Here is a 9584-nt window from a genome sequence, read left to right as displayed (position 1 = left end):
TCCTTCCCTTCCCACTGATTCCTTACCTTTCTCCCTTTTCTCTCCTTCTCCTAACCCTCCACACTCCAGACAGAGCACAGTATAATATAGTCTAAAGGATACTGACAAAAGGGTGAAATTATAAAAACAAATATTAATGCTTATGATTGATGTATGCTTGTATATGTTGATACTGCTATAACCAGGAGAAATTCTCTCCTTACAACACAGCGAGGATGAAGTGGTAAACTTGACAAGTAAAGCCAAGAACACATCACTGGAAAACAGAATCTACTGAAAGAGATCTTCATAGCAGCAACAAATTTTCTTCACTCTATTTGACCCAACCCTTAATACATGCACACACACATGCACGCGTGCATGTGCGTGCACACACACACGATTTTGCAGCAGAGCAGCTCAGTGCTATAGACTAGTGTTACAGCTCAATGTTGCAGCAAAGTGCCACAGCTTGAAAGACACAGCTGAGCCTTACAGCCCAATATGGAGGCTCTGGAACACAGCACTGAGGCGCAGCTTAGCTTTACAGCTCAGTGTGGCAGCTCTGGGTCACAGCTCTCATAATTTGAAGCCTCAAGGATCTGATGGCCAGTGGAAGAGGTGGAGAAAAAAACCTTTATTACACTGGCAAGCCCTTGGAGGGCTCAGAGGAGTTTCAGTGTTCTACCAGAAATGAGAGTCTCCTTATATAGGGATATACAGGGTAGGCGAGCATGTCCAATGAAGTGGTGGTGGTGGTGGGGCAGAGTTACAGAACATTCCTGAAACATATGGCTTGTGAGTATGGCCAATGAAGCAGGGGGGTTGAATTACAGAACATTCCTCAAGCAGAGGGGTAGAGTTATACAACATTCCCAAGAAGTGACGGAGTTTAACCAAACCTTCTTGTGAGGGTGCAGAACTTAACTGAAAATTCCGGAAAGTTCAGTCACACACCATTTTGATTTATTGGGCAGGAGCCCAGCAGCTTAAACTTACATTTCCAAAACAAAACATTCTGTGTAAAAAAAATAGAGGCAAGGCAAGGGCCTGTCTTATTGTATTGCACTTCTCTATCAACACAAACATGAAAAAACACAGCCACAAAATGCTTCTGAAAACTCCCAATTATCCCAAAGTAGATCCAAGTGCACCAAAGGAAAGAAAATCAAACATTAGATCTCTGAGCTAAATGAAATGACTCAAGAGGGAGCAAAGAAACTCAGTGAGCTCAAAAATGACATAACTCAAAAGATAGGGAAACTATCAAACTAACCACAGTGGTTGTGAGATAAACAAAAATTTTGAAGAGCCAAAGTGGTTCAAAATATGCATGACAAATTTACCAAAAAATAGTCTCCATAAAAAGGTACCACACAGAAATCACAGAGATAAAGAATTTTATTAAATTCATAAACACCAGAAATGACCAATGTGAAGATAGGGTTTCAAAATTTAAGGACAAAATGTAATCACATCATGATATATACAGAGAAACTTTATAAATGATATAAAAGTGAGAAAGAGTAATCCAACATCTATTAGACTGTGGTAAGAAGACTAGCCTAAGGCTATTGTAGTTAGAGAGAAATTAGAGGACCGCCCACATGGAATAAAAAAATCTGTTTACAGAAATCATAGCAGAAAACTTTTCCAGTATGGGGGAAGAAATCTACAATCAGATTAGCAAGGTTTAAGGAATGCCAAATAACTACAATGACAAGAGAAGCTCTCTATGCCACATCGTATTCAAAATCCCAGAAGTCCAACACAAAGACAGAATCTCAGAAGATATCAGAGAAAAGAAAAAAAAAACTTTGTAAAGGTAAAACAATTAGAATTACAGCAGACATCATTATAAACTTTAAAGGCCAGAAGAGCTTTGAGTGAAGAGTTTCAAGCTCTAAAAGAAAACAACTTCCAACCCAGATTAATATATCTCACAAAATTAACTTTCAAAATTGATAAGAAATAAAGACATTCTATGACAAAGAACATATTTGTGAATACTAAACCAGCACTCCAAAATATAGTCAAGTATTTCCTAGACAAGGACAGTAAAGTCAATGACACCAAACCATCAGATGGAATGCATACATCAAGTAAAGTGAATAGTTATACAAAGAAGGAAAAATAATGGGGTCAGCAACAGAAAAATAATGCATTGAGAGGAATAAGTGAATACAGTGGACCACTGACTTATGCACTTGATCAGTTCCCAAGGGCTGGTTGTAACTAAGTCAGTACAGTTTAGATCTGGATGTTTACCTGGGTAAATGCTATAGATAACAAGGAGCAGATGAATCTTTTATTAACCTAATTAACCCATTTGTATGTCAAGGTGGTCATAAGTTGAGGGTCCACTGTACTTTTCAGGAATAACTTTCAAAGTAAATGGCTTCAACTCCCCAGTTAAAAGACACACATGGCAAACTCCATCAAAAATTAAAACTCAACAGTCTGTTGCATTCAAGAAATTCATCTAATACAAAAAATTTATAGACTAAAAATCCAAGGATATAAAACAGTATTTCATGTACCAGGGCCTTGAAAACAAGCAAAGGTAGCAATTTTAATCTCACACAAAGTAAACGTCAGGAGGTCATGACCTCTTAAGGGAACAATTCAACTGAAAAAGATAAGAGTTGTAAATATATATGCATCAAATATTGGTGCATCTAACTTTAGAAAACAAACACTACAAGACATAGAGGACCAAATACACACCAATGAAATCAGTAGATGACCTCAACAACCCATCTTCACAATATCAACAAAAAATTAACAAAGAAACATCAGACCTGCACCAAACCTTCAATCAAATGGACTTAATAGATACAGAGTGTTCTACTTTGCTACAACAGAATACAAGTTCTTCTTAGCAATGTTGGGAACTTTCTTTAAAGTAGACCAGTTCAGCAAGCTGACTGAAATAAATACAAAAGAATTGAAAGCCTCCCATGTATACTATCAGGTCATAGCACACCGAAACTAGAAATGAATTCCAACAAAAACCACAGAAATTTTACAAACCTCTGGATAATAAATAACACACACCTGAAAACTCAGTGCATTGCAGAAGAAATCAAGGAAGAAATTAAACACTTCTGAGAATCAAATGATAATGCCAGTACAACATTCCAAAACCTATGGGGCACAATGAAAGCAGTCTTCAGAGGAAAGTTTATTGCTGTGAATGCATACATTATAAAAACAGAGCATGGTGCAAACTTGTAATTCCAGCACTTGGGAGGCTGACACAGGAGGATCACTGTGAATTCAAGTCCAGGCTGGACTATTTAGTTCAAGGCCAGCCTGCACTACCAAGTGAGAGACTGTATCTCAAAAGACCTACCAAACATACAATAGCCACACACACACCAAAAACAAACAAAAAACAGCTCATGCACCTCAGTGTCCTAGAAAAACAAGAGCAGTCCAAACCCAAACCTAATACAAAGAGAAAAGTGGGCTGGGATATAGCTTAGCAGCAGCATGAGTACCTGAATGGCAAGCTGAAGATTCTGAGTTCGATCCTGGTACTCAAAAAATAAAAGTGAAAAATAATAAATAACAGAGCAAAAATTAACAAAATTGAGACAAAAAAAGAATCAGTGAGCTAAAGAGCTGGTTCTTTCAGAGAATAAAATAGCCTATCTACAGCCAAATTTACCAAAAGGAGGTAAAAAAACAACCAACTCCATGCAATTAGAAATTATGGAAAAAAGGTAAAATAACAATGGATTCCCTTACCATCCAGAAAATCATTAGTAACTAATTGTTTGAAAAGGTGTACTCGAAAAATTGAAGAATATTGAAAAATTGAAGAATATTGAAAAATGAACAGAGTTCTAGACATATAAATTCCAAAACTAAACCACAAATCCATAAAAACTCTAAAAAACTAACATGCAATGCAATTGAGGTAGTAATAAAACCTACCAACTAAGAGAAGCCTGGGACCTGACAGATTCACTGCTGAATTCTATAAGAACTTGATGGAGATATAATGCCAATATTCAAACTCTTTAATAAAATTGAAAGGGAAGGAATATTTCCAACTCATTCATGAAAGCTAGCATTACCGTGATTCCAAAAGCAGACAGACTCAACTAAAACAGAAAACTACAGGACAATTTCTTTAATAAACATAAATGCAGGAATCCTCAACAAGGTACTGACAAATAAAATGTGACAAATAATAAAAAGATCATATACCATAACCAACTAGGCTTCATTGTAGTGATGAAGCTCAGCTTAGCATACAAAAATCTATGAATGTAGTTAATATACCATATAAACAGAAGCAAGGACAAATATCACATGATCATAGCAATAGATGCAGAAAAAACTTGTGACAAAAATGCAACATTCATTTATGATTTTTAAAAACCCGAAGAAAATAAGTATAGAAGGACCTTATTTCAATCTGATAAATGCCATGTATTACAAACCTATTAAAGGAGGAATAACTGAATGTTTTACCTCTAAAATCGGGAACAAGAAAAGGATGTTCACTATCACCATTGCTGTTCAACAAAATATTCAAAATAGTGGTTTAGTGGGAAAGGCCCTAGGTTCAATCCCAAATACTGTTAAAAAAAAATGCTAGTATATCTCATTCAAAAAGAACTGTAAAATTCCTGAAATATTCCAGGTAATTTTCTCATTTTCTTCTTTCCCACAAAACCAAACTCAAAACTTTTATCTTTGACTCTTTCAGAGTTTCAGACATATGTATTCACTTGCCTATTGATAATCACATTGGTGTATCTCAGATATTTCAAACCTGAAATGGCCAAGGAAGAGCACCCTGTTCTCAAGCACATTTATACCCATAAAAGTACATAGAAGGCTCATGGCAGGAAACAAGGACTCATGTTTTCAGTACATAATGATTGCATTCACTGTAGGAGATTGGTACATGTACATAACACATTTCAATTTCCTTCTTCCTCCCCCCTTTTCACCCTGTTTTCATTTTATTTATTTAGGGTACCAGGGATTGAACTCAGGACCTCACACTTACCAAGTAGGTGCTGTACTGCTGAGCTAAATCCCCAGCCGCCCCCCTTATTTTTCTGGCATCAGATTTATTTATCCTATAAGACCTTATAAAGTTAATTACTATATATATATATAGAGAGAGATAGATATATATATAGAGAGAGATTGAAAACCAGACTAATAGGCCAAAGAACATATAAAACATGTAAAACAATTGTATTGTCAAGTTACACTTTTAGATAATGTACATAGTTCAAAATAGATTACAATACCTTTTTTCTTTATCTTTTTTCCTATTATTTGTCATTTACTTAATACTTTATATATATAGAAAGAGTTTTTTTTTTTTTTCCGGTACCTGGGATTGAACTCAGGACCTTGCACTTGCAAGGCAGGCTTGGTGGCATTGAGCTAAATCCCCAGCCTGAGAGTTTGTAATATAAGAGAAACCAAGCACTATTTAAGCTTGTGTTTCAGTTACTTCACTTCACGTTATGATTTCAAGGTGCATTTATTTTCCTACAAATGACTCAGGATTATCCTTCTTTATGGCAGAATAATACTCCATTGTGTATACTGCCACATTTTTAATCCATTCGTCAGTTGGTGGACATGTAGGCTGTTTCCAAGATTTAGCTATTATGAATTGCACTGCTATAAACACAAGTATGCATATACATCATTGTGGTATAATGTTTTTTAACTCTTTGGGGAAGATACCTAGACGAGGAATAGCTAGGTCCAATAGAATTTCTAGTTTCAGTTTTGTGAGGAATCTCCATACCGATTTCCATAGTAGTTGTATCAGTTTACAATCCCGTCAACTATGGAAGGGGGTTGCTTTCTCCTCACAGCTTCGCCAGCATTTGTTATTCGTTGATTTCTTGAAGATAGCCATTCTTTGTGCAGTGAGATGAAGTCTCAGTGTTGTTTTAATTTGCATTTCTCAGTGGCCAGTGATGTTGAATATTTCTTCATGTATTTATTGCCCATGTGTATTTCTTCATCTGAGAGGTGTATATTCATTTCATATGCCTATTTTTAATTGGATCTTTAAATTTGGGGGTCTAATTATGAGTTCTTGATATATTGATATATTCTAGATAAGATATTAACCCTTTGTCTGAGGAGCAGACAGAAAAAATTTTTTCCCATTCTGTAAATTGTCTCTTCATGCTTTTGATGGTTTCCTTTGCTGTGCAGAAGCTTTTCAATTTTATATAATGCCATTTTAAACTATTCCATGCTCAACTCATTACTACGACATGTCACTTTTATGTTCAGAATTTATCTGAACACTGTCTCATTCTAAATATTTCCAAAGTTGCAACTCTTGTCCACGTCATCATCATCTTTTTTTTGTCTGGAATGCTGCAAGAGCCTCCTAACTGGCCTGGCTTCTACATTTATGACAAATTATGTCATCCCCTTATTTAAAATATCTCAATTTAAATAAATGTTGGCTTACCTTTCTAACTAGAACTTCTCTTCTCTCACCTGACCATGTTCCAAATATATGAGCCTCCTATCTCTTTACAGACCTCACCAATGTGTTAGGGCCTTTGTTTACTGCCTGAAAGGAGAAATCTCCATGGCTGGCTTTTTGTCATTCAGCTTTAACAACTCCTCCTCAGAGTTTTCTTAGCAGCAGGCTTTTTATGTTAATCATTTTGTCTGTAACAGCTAACACAACGTCTGATACCTAATAGAAGCTCAAAACAAGTTTGAGTTATGTATGAGTAAATAAATTTAATTAGCATCCCTAGATCACTAAATGAAATTATTACCTGAAACTTCCCTCCCTGCTCATTAATCTTGGCAAATTCCATTATATCATTCAGGTGCATGGTTTACTGGGGTACCCTTTGCCAACGCCTCCCCATCACTCCCAAAACAGACTGGTTTGAGCTTCCTTCTAAACATCATGAGACACTGCTTTAAAAATATTTCCTTAGTATTAATATGTTTGATGAATACAATATAAAATACAAAACTATCAAGATTTTTTAAATGTTATAAATGGAATCATTTCTACCTATTCCAGTTGTCAGTACAGTATTATAATAAAGACTGTGAAGAAATATTAAACCCTGTGAACTCTGTTTAGATCATTCAACATGATGCATAGATCGCGCCAACCTATAATTTCATAGACCAAACATTTTTTGTTGAATTATGCAAAATTTTATGTGGTATTAGCTTTTCATTTGTGTGAAATAGAGTTTTGTCAAAGTCAGGAGACCATTTGTACTTTTAAAATAATGTTTACAGGAAGTGGGGAAAGAAAATGGAATAAGAAAGGACAAATTTTGAGTAAATATTCAGAAAGTTGATTCAGAGAATTCAGAATTCTAATCGTGGAGAGAGCACTTTGGAAATGATGTGAACTGTATGTTAATTCTATCCTGCCTGTACTGTAGAATAAAATGTTTTCCAAAGATTAAAGTTTATAATGACTTAGATAATTCTTGTCACAAAAAGATCCTCCTCAAGGGTTTTAAAATATAACACAAAGTTTTGTAGGCTTGCAACTTTAGACAAAATGGTTTCTAAAATGAACAATAACTGGTGGAATGACTGGTTTTCTGGAGGCAAAATTCTGGAATGTGCAAAATGTGACACTATAAAGCCAAGAGAAATAGGCTTCAGTGGCACTTTTATCTATTAAGGAAAATGGAATCACAGTAGTGATAAGTAGAGAAGGGCTGATTACTAGTAATTTTTTCATTTCAATAAAAATGTGAGTGTGCTCCACCTGAACTATTCCATAATCATTTAACAAGAGTAACTTGAAATAGATATGATCAAACATGCATTTATTCGCATTTTTTAACTTGGGAGCTTGATTCATCAAAGTAGTTGTGTTTTATACATACCTTCTTTACTATTTGCATTATTTGTGTGAGTGTGTGTGTGTATGTGTGTGTATTGTTCATGGAACCCAGGGCCTTGCACATGTTAGGCAAATGATATGTAACTAAGCTACAAATGGGCAATAATATATGACTATGTGTATTATCAATGTATGATATAAATTGATTAGAGCTATACAAATATGCTTATAAGGGCATACATTTGGGAACAATTGTTTTCTGTGTACCTGGGGAGTGGGGGTTATGGGGAAATGAAAGTTGAGAAGCAAAGTTGATGTTTGAGAGTTGGATTCTTAGGCATTAGTTAATAGTGGTTGAAGGTGTGGAGGGCATCCCAGGTAAGAGAAAAAGCATGAGGGGTAAAAAAACCACCTGACTCTATATGTTTTTTTAAACTTATAAAGTTATTTTATGATAATTATGCAAAGAGTCAAATGCAAAGGAGTGCAAGAGATTAACCACACACTAGAAATCCAAAACATTCAACTGAGGGCCTAGATCCCAGCAGTTTCCTACACAAGTCTAGCTAAAGGCTTCGAGTCCAAGGCAATGTCCTCCTTGAGTCCAGCCAGTGGCCTAGAGCACACGGCAATGTCTCATGTATGTCTATATTGAGGATCTGCATCTGGAAGGCCCAAAGGCCAGTGATGGAAGCCAGAAAATATGTGCTCATGAGGTGAAGGATCTGTGCCACCAAGTTGAGGGATCCATACTGGAGCCAGGAAGTGATGCTCATGATGAAGATCAGAGCTCCCCTGATGAAAGCAGCAACCATTCCCAGCTATAGCGAGGTTCTGAGCACCTCCTCCTCCGATGAGAACAGCCTAGTTCACAGCAGCAAAAACATCCACAGCAAGCTTCTCCTAAAATTAACAGGCCAAGATTTTTCTCCCCAGTTCTCCTTTTATGGCTATTGGTAATAAGTGATATTTTTTTAGGGAAAAAGAAATAGCTAGTACTAGCCTCTATATAATGCATGGAAATGAGGGACTACAGATGAGACTGGAGAGGTATACCATTAGGTTATGAAAATCCTTTCACTGCATGTTAGTGGTGTAGTCACAATTATGTAAGTAACAAATGCTATTTAAAATTTCTAAATGAAGGAATATTTAGATTACATTTTTATTCTCTTTTTTTTCCTTGTCTCTTCTTTCATTGTCCCTTCCCCCTCCTTGTTACCCTTCTCATTTGAACATTTTCTTTTCATTTCTCCTTATTCACATTTGGGCCCTTATTTCCACTTTCAGTTTCTCATATCAAAAAACAATGCAATATTTATTTATTTATTTATTTATTGGTACCAGGGATCAAACTCTGTCCCTCATGCTTGTGAGGCAGGCAGCGGTACCACTGAGGTAAATCCTTAGCCCTAACAATGCAATATTTAAACGTGTGTCCAATTTATCTCATTTCTGGTCTCAAGATGCATCCATTTACAGTGGGCCCTCAAGTTATGACCAGCCTGACATATGAACAACTTGAGTTAATTAGATTAATGGAAAATTCATTTGCCTCTTGTTATCTATAGTGTGTACCCAGGTAAACATCTAGATCTAAGCTGTATTGACTTACAACCAACTTGAGTTACTACCAACCCTTTGGAACCAATTGAGTTTGCAAGTCAAGGATCCACTGTAGCTAGAAATGTCTCAAGATTGTCCTTCTTTATAGCAGAGTAGTACTCCATTATATAAAAAAACCCCACGTCTTCTTTATCCATTT

The sequence above is a fragment of the Fukomys damarensis genome, unplaced genomic scaffold (assembly GCF_012274545.1).
Source record: "Fukomys damarensis isolate Sample0158 unplaced genomic scaffold, DMR_v1.0_HiC HiC_scaffold_39, whole genome shotgun sequence".
Taxonomy (NCBI): domain Eukaryota; kingdom Metazoa; phylum Chordata; class Mammalia; order Rodentia; family Bathyergidae; genus Fukomys; species Fukomys damarensis.
The sequence above is the reverse complement of the archived record's forward strand: the minus strand, read 5'-3'. Positions refer to the sequence as shown.